General features: G+C 42.4%; 1 protein-coding gene across 3 annotated transcripts in view; it reads left to right on the top strand.

The window, feature by feature from the left end:
- Window positions 1-14,049, top strand: part of srpk2 (SRSF protein kinase 2) — a 62,993-nt gene that overhangs the window by 12,412 nt on the left and 36,532 nt on the right. Inside the window, exon 1 of one of the 3 annotated variants that reach the window (XR_014699347.1) lies at window positions 6,717-7,821. The exons of the other annotated variants lie outside the window; for them this stretch is intronic. The gene's annotated coding sequence lies outside the window, so the exon portion shown is untranslated. Of the gene's footprint in view, window positions 1-6,716; window positions 7,822-14,049 lie in introns of those variants that run through there. 3 annotated transcript variants of the gene reach the window in all.

The raw sequence follows: 14,049 nt of genomic DNA, 5'->3' as shown, positions 1-14,049 counted from the left end.
TGTTTTTACTGGACAATGACAATACAGTATTCTTCTTCCTTTTCTTAAAGTTTTTCTTTAACAAAATGGCTCATTGCAGCAAAATGTTTAATCGCAATAACATTGTTTCGTGACTAAGGTTTTATGATAACATTGTATCATGGAATATGTGGTGAGTCCCACCTCCCTCGCTTTATGTCCATTTTAAGGATAATCTGGCTTCTCCAGTGTCTTCTTGGTGCCTGGTTAATAGCTTTTGCAAAACATGAACCACAGCCACTGATTTACAGTAACTTCTAAAATAGGAAAAGTTAACACAAACCCACGGGCCCATGGAAAAAGTATATTTGGTTTCAGTTAAAAGAAACTGCTGAAAGCGTATGATGATGAGATACCAAGATGCTGCTCATGTCCGACGGTGCGGTTCAGTGGTTCAGGGCATTTACACATTTTTCCCATTTGCTCCCCAATAATTACAGATAATATGATGAATGTAGGCTCAGGTACAACAGAGCGGAATCAATACCCATTCCTGTGGTGTTGAATTGCTTGTGTCAACTGCAGTCGCTGCACATGTTTGCAGTCCCGCCACAAGGTATTTATTTGTCTCAGTGTCTCATCAGCACACTAACCCATATCTCTTGTGTGTGTGTACATACGCCACGTGTATATGTGTGTGTCTCACAGTCTGTGCATCAGCTCGTTTCTGTCAAGGCTGCTGCTTCCATTGTAAACACTGAGTAATTGGCCACACTGAGCAGTCTGGTGTCCTCATTTAGCCCTGTCTCCAAAACCTGGGGATCTAGAAGAATCTTAGTTTACAGCTCAACTCTAGCGGCATCGCCATGAAGAGGTGGATTCTGTCAAATGAACAAATGGCCTTGCACCACTTTTTGAGCTTCTCAGTTGTACATTGACCTTGGCTGATGATGACTGGAGCTGTTTTAAATAATTAAATTTAAATTGTTGCAACCAGGGTCCTATTTTCATAATTCGTCTTGTTTAATGATTCACAGGAATTCTGCAGAATTCTTTTGTGAGGCATATTTTTTCAATCTTCATTTATCTTTTGGCTGCCTTTTTGATGTGACTGCTGTTTGACCCGAGAACTTGAAGGCTGTAATCTCACAGTTCGTCACAGAGAGACATTTAATCACCAGTCTTGGACTATTTCAGGGGCATTACGACAATAGTTCTGCCAAATGAATTATCGCATTCATTGTGTTGACATAATGCTCGCTGGTGACCACAGGCCTGCCTCCGCTCTCAGCTGCAGGGTTGTTATCACAATACTGGGGAGCTGGAAACACAGGCTGCTCTTTGTTGTACGCCCCCTCTGCTTGTGGTCAAAGACTGTTTTCTCTGCTCCACATGCTTTCTATCAGTATATGGAAACAAATACCTTCTATTTATCCTTGTTTGCCTTCCCATAGTGCTGCTCTTTAATATCTCTCTGGTGTCCTGTATCCCATTATGAATACCTTGTATATAGTGAAAGTGCATTGTGTGCAGGTTTGAGTCCTGGGACTGCAATTCCTATTCTGCTCAATAGAGGGTAGCTATGTCTTTTTTTTGGTGAAAGGTTCCACGACCCCGTCTCTTGATGTTGTTACACTGGGAATGTCTGAATGCTTTAGCATTTACATTGAGTTTACCTTCTAAAATAAGTAGTTTTCATGCTCTGCATGCTTCTCATGATGAATACAAGGTTTACTCTTTTTTATGTATTGGTCTAAACACAGACAAAATGCCAACCTCAAAAATATGACAACTCCTCCTGTACAGCTTAAATGTAGAAATATGATTTATTAGTCATAAGCTCAATCAGTTTTGGGGTATTTATTTTAAAATATCATATTTATGTTGTATAGTATTGCAAAGAAATTAAATTAATTTGATTTATGTTAAATTGGTAATTAAATATAAGGAGCTCTGCTGTAAATAAACTCTCTTTTTGTAATTGTGTAAAAACCTTTCTGAAACTGAGGCTGTAGCTTGGCTTGTTTTCAAGTTCACTATAATGTATTTCAGTTTGGGAGGAAGAGGAAAAAATAGGAACTTTCTTTCTACCCATAGTACTATTATTAGTGCTTGATTATCTTGTTAATGTCGCCTTACAACCTTTAATAGTGGAATTTTGGTCATTACATTGTGTAATTAAGTTCATCTTGTTTATGTTAACCTTGTGAAATTCTTACTGATGCTTGTTTGAGGCAAGAGGAATGTATAATTTACAAGTTGTGGCTGAACCATTAAAATCGTTTAACTGGAGACTTTCTATGTTTTTTTATTTTTTTTTTTAAACAATGTCTCTTAAATTCCTTTTTGAGATTTCAGACATGCTGCCTTCATCTTCAGCTGCAGACATACAGTACACACTGATCATACAACAGCGGTGTCCCAGCTAAGTGACATTACTGGACCTGCCCCTTCCTCCATTAGTGAGGTGAAAGGGCATTTAAAAACACGAAGCAGGCTATTTTGTGGGTGAGCTTGGTGTTAAGTGTTACCCAACCCCACGCGCCATAAATCCATTTAAACATGTCAGCCTGGTGAAGCAGCTGAGGTCAGAGAGCAGGAACAGAGGGCGCAGGTCACTCATCCATCAATTAAACACACACCACTTAGTTAATGAGCTCTCAGTCTCGTTGACACACACACGAGGTTGTGTTTCCATCACTTCAGAGGACATTACATTGACTTATATTCATTTCCTGGGGACTTACCCTAACCATAATTTCTGCTTGCCTAATGGTAACCTTTCCACTGACCTGAAAACAAATCTACGTGCATACATACAAACTGAAGGATTTATGTTATGGGGACTTTTCTGTCCTCAAAGGGGAAGATATGTCACCACAATGTTTCTGTATTAGCACGCATGTGATTGTATAGATGGTTGTGAGTACCATCTGTCGACATACACAAACTAACACAAAAGTGTTTTGTGTTGACGACTTAAATGTCCTCACAACTATAAATTTCCATTCAACGTTGATGTACTGTCAATGATTCGTCTACTCAACTACTTTACATAAAGACAAGAACACACAGAGACACAAACATGCACACACTAACACACACTAACACACACTCACTTTAACTTGCAAAGTGCACACATTCAAGCATATTGCTTCAGAGCGTATCCTCTTGGCTAATGAGGCACTGAAAGTGCAAGATGCTTACCTGAGTATGTCTGGATGAATTACGAGCACTGAATCCTGACCAGTAACTGTGCTGGCTGCTTTGTTTGTGTTTGTCTGTGCGTGTGTGTGCTTTGAGGGATTATAAACTTTTCTGCTTTGCTGAAAGAAAGTGATGGGCCATGACTAAGAGGAAAAAACTGGAATGGTTTGACAAAAGCCCATGAGAAAGATCCAAACCTGTGATCCAAGTCTATATGTCATTCTCATGGCTCACTAGGACACTAAACTAGTACAAATGTTACATTTGACTATGTGACCCAGTCAAACTATGTAATCTTGATGGAACAAGTTTATGCTCCTTTTACATGGAATGAACTGCTAGCAGACCTTAGACTAATATTTTTCTCCGTTGTCACAGAAAATGTCTCATGTGCTCTCCGTATTAAACTTCTTCATTGTTGGTTGTTGGGTTTTTCATATTTTGTTCCTGCTCATTGTCCTGTTGTCTGACCATGAATGTTTCTTGGTTCCGTCTCTCTTGACACTGAAATCCCTCTTTGTCTCTTTTGACAAAGAGGGATGATTAACTACACTGAAATGGCAAAGAGAAATGTTTAATGTTATTAGTTATTAGTGCTTTGCCTTCTGGAACAAGCAAATTGTCCAGTCTGAGAAGGGCATTCATATTAACTTCCTTATCATATTTACAATTTAGAAACTAGCTCTTTTCTCTTCTATCTATCTATCTATCTATCTATCTATCTAAAAGCAAATGTTTTCACATGTTGAAACTAGTTATCTATACTCTTACTACTAGTTAATTCGATTTAACTTAAAGATTATCAAGAAAAAATGTGAAAAATACTTTTATCACTTCAGAAACTATTTCGATCACTGACTTGTATACCTCCATCAGTTTTACTGCTTCTGTGCTATACCTAACAACGTAAATTTCCTCTGCTCTGTGCATTTTGACAGCAGAAAATGCCACTGCAACACAATGCTCGTGAATTTATCTTAGCCTCTTGTGTACGTGCAGATTTGCTGCTAGTATCCACGGCCATGTGATGCAGTTTCAGTTATGGTGTTCCTATAGGCAAGCCTGCTTCATATGGAAGTCTGTAGCAGAGAAACTGAAGTGCTGAAAGGCGGACGTGAGGCTATCTGTATGTCAATCAATCTGCACTCTAATCTTTCTCACACACATTTTACTACAGACCCACCCAGTTTGTGAGATGATCCATTTGTTTCCACTTGGGGGCAGTGTTCTCTCTGCAGACGGTGACCGCAAGGCTGCTGACACAAAGAGCACAGTCACTGTTAAAGAAGCAGCATCTTACTCGCCCGTGTTAGCGCGCACGCACTATGTATATGTGTGGTGCACATTGTTGTATGCGTGTCTGTATGATTGTTCTCTGCTGTGACTTCTTGCAGTGCAGCCTATGTGTGTCTGAGTGTGCGTTTGCCTTCATAAACCCCCTTCTCTCTCCCCCAGCATCCACCAGGCAGTAAGGAGAAGTAGGCCGCTTAAAGATAGCTCCCGGCAGCCTCAATACCAGCTCCCAAAATATATCTGCTCATGAGAGTCATCATCTCCCTCCCTCCCCCTCTCTCCTATTCTTCTTATGCTCCATCTTCTTTTGAAAATAGAGCAAGGATCAGTCTTTGAATTTGTAAATTGACACCCTGGGTGAAATGTCCCCTAGGTGTGTATGGGTGTGTGTGTATCATTCCCTTACATGAATGAGTTATTCCACTTTTGGGGCTCTGATGTCTTACTTAGAAGTTGTCACCATGAAGAGGTGACAAGGTGACATCAGGACTGTACCACTTCGTCCATCAAATGGAGGAAATTTGTACTAAGCATGCAAGGAAAATAATTGGGTGGTGCAATATGGTTATGTACCTATTTATTTATTTATTTTTCTAATTCTGATTCCCCTGAAAGATGACTACAATAAAGTCACCCCTTAATACGCAGAACTTCATACGATCCTCCACCATCATGCATGTTAGGTTAATCAGTAAAATGTATGTAAATGTGTTTGTCTGACTGATTTGTCCATTTTTTTCACTTGCATTACACCCAGTTTGTTCTTGGATAGGCTCTGGCCCCCTCGCCCACACATCCTATGGTTATGTGAAATAAATGAATAAAAAGTTGATTTCACTCTCTCATACCAGCTCAATATTCTTCCTGCTGTCTGGATGAGCTGAGACCGAGAATGTACTTTACCCCCCATTGGCCCACATCCACAGAGAATGAGGACAATAGTTTGGCTCAGAGACATGTGTGCCTAATGTAGTCCTTTTATGTGGGAAAGTGGAACTGTATGGAGATAGGAAAGAAAGAGGATCATTGTGCTCCCGTTTCCTTTCTGTGTCTTTCGCTCATGAGTCTGATAGCCCTCAGATATGACAGCAGTGATTGTGCTTACTGTTAAAGTGCACTTGTTATTAACACAAGACCGACAGTCGATGGTATAAAATCAGTAGTTGTTGCCACCCTTTACGGCTGGATGGAAATTGTTGTCTATGGTCCAAATTAGTGAAAAAAAATAAATAATAAGTGTATTTTGGTTGAAATCTTAGTATGGATAAGACTATATCTATAACACATAATGTATTTCAAAGTTCCTGAGGTGATGTATAGTATCTTATGATGCAGCTCGATAAAATAACTTAACAAGGCCAGAAGTTTGAAATCTTGCTTGTTAGCTAAATGCTAATGTAAAAGAAGAATGACCTCAGCTATTACAATTCATTATGGGAGGACATGAATGTGAATACTGATGTTAATAGCAATCCATTTGAGTTTTCAAGATAGCTCATTAAAAACTAAAGATGTCACCCCCCTGTTGACTGTAGAGGAAATCCCCAAAGTCAGTAGGGGCACAATGAATGTATTTAGAAAATCTCATGGCTGTCCATCCAATAATTGTAGCTGAGATATTAAAGCCAGTAGGAGTAGTGACTCACTTCACTGACTGGCCAACCAGCTGCCTTTTATAGAACTATGCAGCTAGCATGGCCAGTATAGGAGTGTCTGTTTAGGGGCTTTCCATTGTATTTGATGCCTATCAAAACAAAGTATGTCGTCACATTAATGTAGAATCTATTACACCACAAAGCAGCCATTCTTATTAATTTGCAGTGTTGCCTGTAAAGACCTAAGGAGCACCGAGATACTAAAGAATCTACTACTGCTCTAAACAAAATTTATAATAAATACAGCAAATTCTCTCTTTTTCAATATTTTGCCCAGTCCTTCCTATTCATCCATCCAATACCTGCCATTATCATTTTAATGAGAGTATACTGTAAACATTTTTTGCTGCGTGTTTTCCCACTGTACACTCTGTCAATGAGTAGTCAGTCACATTAACTGTAGGATGCTCCTTCTTCCCCCGCTGTGCATTTTCACATTCACACCCACATATCTCTGCACACACCAATATCGAGGTCAGACTGAGAGATAGACACAGACCCCCCCCCCCCCCCCCATCATGGCACACCCTCTGGCTACCTCTCTGTGAGCTGTTCACTCATGTAGAAGCAGACCCATCTGCCCCGAGAGATGGCGAGGAAATTGACACAGACGGGAATGCAGACTGAAAAATATGAGACACATATATAAATATGAGCAGTGGCATGCAAAAAAGACAGAAATGGAAATTGGGCTCAGAGAAAATTAGGGAGGATGCCAGATAGAGAGGAGAAGAAGGGGGAGAGTCAGGCAAGAGATCTGTGCAGCGTTGCCCTGAGATACAGGATGTCGTAATAAGGCAATTGGGAGAAAGCGAGAGAAAGAGAAAGAGAGAGAGAGAGAGAGAGAGAGAGAGCGAGAGAAAGAGAAGGAGGGACTAATTCATAAGGGAAAAGGGGGAGGAGAGTCTCCCTCAAGGAGAAATGCATCAGTTTCCCTGTTGGTGTGACAAGTCGACACCCCTCTGCTTGTGCTGAAAGTGGAATATTCCAGCTTGCTGTGGGCTCTGTTGTTGTGCAGAGCTGCAGAAGGCCTGACAGAGCCAGCTAGACAGGGAGAGAAGGAAGGGTGAGATACATAGACAGAGACAGACACACTGTGGATCGACAGCTTGTGAATTCATTTCATCACCCAGTCCAACCAGCGACAGCACAGAGGAGGGAGGCAAAGGGAGGCGGGAGACAAAAAGGAGCTGCAGTGAAAGCAGGGAAAGTGAGACAGAGGCAAGGTGAAGGAGGAGAAGGAAGGAAGGAAAGGGAGGGAGGAAGGAGGCTCAGGCATGAGGAGGGGCGCCTGACTGACATTGCTGCTCTCGCTATCAGCTCACACACACAAAACGACATAGGCCGACTCACACACACGCTCAGACAGACTGTGCACTGCACGGTAGCTGCTCTTTTATTATCCTTTGTGGAGCCTTGTCCTCCATCCTTTCTTCTCCTCAGAGCGAGAGGACAAGGGAGACACAGAGGGAGAGGAGGAAGAGGAGGAGGAGGGAAAAAGGACGTGGAGGAGGAGAAGGAGGGGAGGCAGTAACCCTCTCCTCTCCTTTACTCAGAAACACAGCAGAGAGATAGGGAGAGAAGAGCAAAAACCAGAGAAAGCAGGTTTCTGTTCTATTTCGCCGTCTCCTGTGGTCCCCGGGCCAGAGAGCGGCCAACAGGCACCGCTCATGTCCGTGAACTCGGAGAAATCCTCGTCCCCTGAAAGGTAACACTTCATCTTCCTCCTTCCCTGTCTCCTTATCCTGATCACTTTCGTCTCTGTATGTCCGTGTGCATGTCTGTTGTATTGTTGCGTTTCCTCATCACAACACAACCCTCTTCCACCACCATCCCCCTCAGCACCTCCATGTTTTGTCTCCTCTCTGTTTCTTTTTCTGTTTCTGTCTGTGTAGCCTAAGCTGGTTTCTTCTATTGTCTGGGTCAAAACAGTGAGACTGTAGCAAGCGAAAAATGCTGCACTTCAGTGTTTTTGCATGGTGCTGTAACATTTCAGATGGATGCTGAATCAGAGCATTCCTGCCTACACACACACACACACAACGGCATGTACAGTACACATGTACACAGCACCTTAAAACATCGTCCACGCACCTCTACACACATGCCTTCTCAGACAATAACAGGAATACCTTCATATGCACACACACACTAACACAAACGCACACACTGTCTCTTTATGGTGCTGGAGCACAGAGCTTACACAGCAAGAGTGTCAACACACGTCAACATTAGCACAGCCGACAACAGCAGCAGCAGCAGCAGCAGCAGCAGCAGCAGCAGCAATGCATCTCAGCAGCGGTGCAAGACAACAGTTCACCACATGACGCACCTCAGTGAACAATATTACCAAACAGTGGCACCTATGAACTTCTTTAGAAGGTGCACGTACGTTTATCATACTGTAAATTAAATGTAAACACATACATATGACGAAGCACTCAATAATGGTACTATGCATGAATACCAAGGTCACAAGGCATTATCAGTCACATGACACACTGTGACTGATGAAATACACACACACATCACACCAGACAAAGACACAGAAAATAATTAAAACAGGATTTACCAATGACACATGCAAAAGGTTAGCCGTGCTTCAGAAGCCATTCCTTCGTCTCACCATTAGACTAATTGCCTAATTAGACCCTCCTTCAAGCTTATAGAGAACATAGCGTTTATTTTTACCAGGTCACTTGGATAATCCTGATTTAGAAAGTCTCTCCTCCTCCTCGTAGTTTATTTTAAAAACAGTCACGAAGATAGTAGAAATGTTGGAACACAAAGCATTGTTGTTGGTAGTTTCCATATCAGTTAAAAACCAGCGAATCTAAAAAGGGAATTCATGACTGTCGGGATGTGTGTGCAGACCTTTTTAGAAACCCATATCCATTGAGATCTCACCGGACGGAGCCCACATTCCCAAATGCGTGTGCAGAAAAACAGCAGGAAAGAGCTCGATTTGACGGGTGCTGGAGGGTGAGGAGCAGGCAGACTGGATGACTCAGGTAGCCACTGATGGTGTGCCAAGTACGATCAGGCGTCCACACAACCTAGTGCCAGGCTCCAGATTGGCACGCTTAAAACACACGGCGCAGTGGGCACACAGATAGGCAAAAGTAAATGGGCACTAACAATATCAGGCGTTATTACATGGGCGGTTGGGCACAGAGGAGAGTGGCGTTCTATTGGCTGCATGAAGTGAAGTTTAATTTGGAGTGGCTGAGAGGATACACACACATGCTGTAAACAGGAAATAAGAGTTAACACATGGATTAAAACTGTCATGTGTATCACTGAGACAATGAAGATAGAACTCCTGATATCAGTCACACGCATAAATATATATCATCATGTTGCAGCCCAGGTGCGATGAGGTTTGTGGATTTCATCACTCGGCTAGATTTTACAGTCTATTGTTTGGTTCACAGCAGTCTGTAATTAAGAATAATGCAGCAGTCCATTGTTGCATGGTAGGTAACAACAAAGAGTTACACTCACGCACTGCTTCCCTCTTTAAATCCTGCAACATCTCATATGACAACAGCAGTAACAGAGGCAACAGCCTGTTTTCAAATGTTAACCATCCCTGGTTAGCTACTCTGGGAGTACCTCAACAGATTTGTTAGTATAGTCATGATGTTTTATCTCTCCATATTACCTCATAACATCCCGACCATCTATGAACTGGACAGGACTAAAATACCACTTTGGTTGAAGTTGTATTTGGACACCACAGGCTGAACAGTGCGAAGGATCTGCAGTTTTGTGAGTGTGACATGGACAGCTGGTCTTGGTTTTATAAAAAGAAGCGCATGATTGCAATGTTTATGCGCACAAGTTGGCAGCTGAAGGAAGAGATTGATGTGACAGAGTGTGTCGGGAAGATCAGACTTATGGAGGAGCAAGTGTGCTCCACCCCCAACATAAATTTACATTCAGCTGTTTCAATAAGCGATTGATGCTTGATTATTTGTAGTCATTTGTCTACAAAGATGGTAACTATATTGGTATTAAGACGCTTTATGCCACTCTAAATCGGATACCTTTGATTATTGTGTTGGTTTCATGATTATTTGGTGAAATATGGATTGATTTATTGAGAATGCAAAGAATGATGATCATGGTTCTTATACTGTCCAGTCTTGCACATAACGGAGCACGAACTGCCGGCATGGTAGTTTGACTTATTCTTCATTATATTTGTGGATTGATATCTATATTAAGCCTGTGTTTTGAGACAGATCAGCACAGTATCTCTGTCTGCAACACCATCTGGGCCCCAGACACCAGGCACAAGCACACATACATACACAGCTCTGGAGCGCTTCGTTTGGGGATGTGCAGTGACATGATTGTCAACAATAAGGCAAAGTGGATGGGATGTGTGTTAAAGTAAATGGATGGACAAGTTGGGCCCGAAAAGAGCAAGAAGTGGCACAGTGACAAATTTCTTGTGGAGCACTCGCATTAGGAAGACGATCCCCGTTGTGTAACCTGGCACTTGAGGCATGGTGAAGATGGATGGAGGAGTACGTGTGTGTGTGTGTGTGTGAGAGAGGATATTTACGTGTTTTGACATCCTTGTTGCGTGTGAGCAGCTTAAAGCTTCTTCATGAGGGGTGACGGCATGTCATTTTAGGCCATAACCGATGATGTTGGGTAAAGGGCTTATGTCCTTTGAAGAGACTATCTTTGAGGATTAACTAAAAGTGAATAAATAAACACCAAAAAGGCCAATAGTTTGCAGGCTTTGTTGAAAAACCTGCTTGTAGGCGTGATTGTGATTTTTGTTGCTGTTGAGAGAATGGAGTACTGAAACATGCCTTGTAAAAATCTTCATCTCATCGCCTTGTCAGTCCGTGTGTGTTCGGTCTAGCAGTGTTTCTAGATGAAAACTAAGTTGCATGTAATCCGTATGCATGATTAAAGTGTGTTTGGGGAGCTATGTTTGAATACCTACAATGCAAGTATCTATCTCATGTCCTTTCTACTTATCACTGGTTTAAATAGGGCTTACCGGCTGCATTCAAATATTCATATGCAGCCTGCTTCCTACTTCCTTTTTCTACTACCTGCTCTACAACAGATTAATCTGGGATACTTATTGCAGTTTTAAATTTAATAAATGTTGCACTGCTTAAAAAAAAAAAAGCCACAACAAAGCTGGAAGAGACTGAACAAGCAAAAGATAAAAAGGAGAATAGGAGCAGCAGAGGATGCAGTCAGTTGGAAAGAGTCCAGTCGATGGATAAGCCAGGCCCGTGCTGCAGACAACATCACATCCAGCTGCTATCACATTCACGCAGTGTACGCAGCTTCCACTGGCCTATATGGCCGCCGCCATTTTTTCTGGTACCGACCTACATCCCCGCTGACACACACAGGACACGCAGGCACGAGCAGCCCCAACCATGCCGCGACATGACAATAGCTAATGAAGCGTGGCAGCGAGCTAGCTTGCACACTGCCTGTCTGGCTTTCTGGGCTCCATTATCCCCATCATCATGCCAACAGAGCCCACTCCCATGTTTGGAAACGAAACGGACGATTACCTTTACTTTCTCTCCTCCCTTCTCTTTAGTCTCTTTTTTTATTTTGCCTACAATCTCATCTGGGACAAAAGGAAAAGGAGACAGCTCATGCATGCCGTCTCTTTCATCCCTCCGAGGGCTCTCTGTGATGTGGCACTGGTATATAAAAGTGACTGTGCATGTATGTGTAGTCGAAACCGCGCTGGAATTTTCATGCCGAGCAAACTAGTCGAACCTGACTGCATAGCTGTGTCACAACAGGATGACTGTGAGAATTTCCTCACTCTTCGCTGAGATCCTGTGAGGTTAATCAGTAATAGGAATCATTGAGTCAAACATCCAGCGGCCAGGACACAGGACACCTCACGAGTGCTGTGTCCATTGCCATGGAGATACCCCCAAGGATTGGTCATGTGATCCAGACTCAGGCATCTGATCTGCTAAAAGTGCCTCAGTGGGGTTGTGGTATCATCATGTGTAATATGGGGTTAAAGGTCACGTTGTAGGTGTATATGAATGGATGGGAAATCCATACAGTGTGGGATGAAACAGTTAATGTGGTGTGATGAAACTAAAATCACTTTTTGATAACTATATACCCCCTTATTTAATACCCCCTTACGTATGGAAAATAACAGTCCCTTAAGTACATGAAAAATGCCCACTCACTGTTTACCCTGGCAACACCCACACACACTACTACAACACTTCTTCTTGAAAAGGCTGGTTTCACCTTTCAGTCTTTCACATTGTTTACCTTCAGCAGCAATATAAAAGCACAATCTTCCATCCTCATTCCACTGTGACAATATTCACTTAGAGCAAATTATGACTTAAATGATGTTGTTTTTGTTGAAAAAACTAGAAAGATTTCCATTGATTCCACGTGACGAGCAGAAAGAATTCTTGGCTCTTGTGTTTCTGGGAGTGTGTCCTTTTGTGTCCAGTCCACGTTGACTCAGTATGTTTACACATACAACATTCCAGCTTTTCCTGCGGCTCTTTAATTGGTCATTTCAAGTCACTCTCCACTTTCTATTTTTTCATCCTCTTTTTTTAAACTTCCATATCTCCCTCTGTCATCTGGTCTTGGTTCCATTCGCTTCCCTGTTTGAACCGGACCTTACACAATACTTCTTTTATGGTAAGTGTAATGGTCAGGCCTGTGAAGTCGTTGCACAGGAGTTAAAAAATCATGTATTTGTTAGCAACGTTTTCATTTTTGCAAACCAAAAACTTTTTAACTGGCCTACTCTATATCCATAAAAATAACATGTTTGCATTGTTAATATATTGTTAGCCAACCGTTGTGCTCCAATGGATACTCATTGATTCCAATAAGCAATTCCAACAATATGTCTGTGAAGGTTCTCAGTCATCCAGGTCATGGTATATCCAACAAAGGTTTTGATGGATAAAAATTCCAACAATACTAGCTGTAGTTCTGTTATTCCACAAGACTTTTGCATATTATTTGTTACACCCTCTATGTTACTGTCTAATGTTTTTAGCTGCAGTGTAGATAGTTAGCATGCAGCTAGGGTCTTTCCCTCTCATTAGTTCACAGCTATCTGCCATCAGCATATTAGTCTTCCTGGAGTCGACTTTACTGCCACAACACTGTAAGTTATACTCAGCAGAAATAGGGAAACGGAGGAAGAGTAAGAGAAGCGGGAGAGGGAGGAAAAATTTGAGATTTTTGGTGGTGGGAGAGGTACGACGATAGCCCTGGGAGAGAGACGATCCCACAGTGGAATTGGGAGAGAGACGATAAAGCCTGAGTGAGAATGTGGGAGAAAGGCCAAGATAGAGACGGAGCGCAGAGAACAGGAAAGGACAGCAGAAACCTCAGGAGAGAAACTGAGATAGACAAAGATAAAAAGCAAGAAAGGGGGACGGAGAGGCGAGGCAAGGAGAGGAGGGAAAGTGAGGGAAGATGGAGGGAGAAGATAGATGGCTCTCTGCAGACTTGCGCAGTGTGCTGGGTAATGCTAGGTCACCGGGGGACTAATCTCTACTGATGCTGCAGCGCTGAAGCAGTGGAATGATAATGGCCCGTTTGTGTTTGTGTGTGCGGGGAGGCGCGTGTTTGTTTGTGCGGCTTTGCATATTCACGTGTGTAAGAAGATAACATGTTTTCATTTTTGAAGGTACCACTTTTTTTGTCTCCTTTTGTCTCCCGCTACGTTTAAACCTACACACACAAACAAACACATAAACACGTACATACACGCACACATTACCCCTCCTTGATGCCTTATGCCCTGTAGGACTGAGTCACCCGTCTGCTGCATAACTGTGAACAGTGTTCATCTGTTGTGTCTGGGAACACTGTTCGGCTGTTGTGTCTCTTCCTGCAGCATGATCATGGGTGTGTGTTTTTTCCCCACATCAGAACT

This window comes from Chelon labrosus (genome assembly GCF_963514085.1).
Source record: "Chelon labrosus genome assembly, chromosome: 11".
Lineage (NCBI taxonomy): Eukaryota > Metazoa > Chordata > Actinopteri > Mugiliformes > Mugilidae > Chelon > Chelon labrosus.
This window is presented reverse-complemented; position numbering and strand designations above follow the sequence as displayed.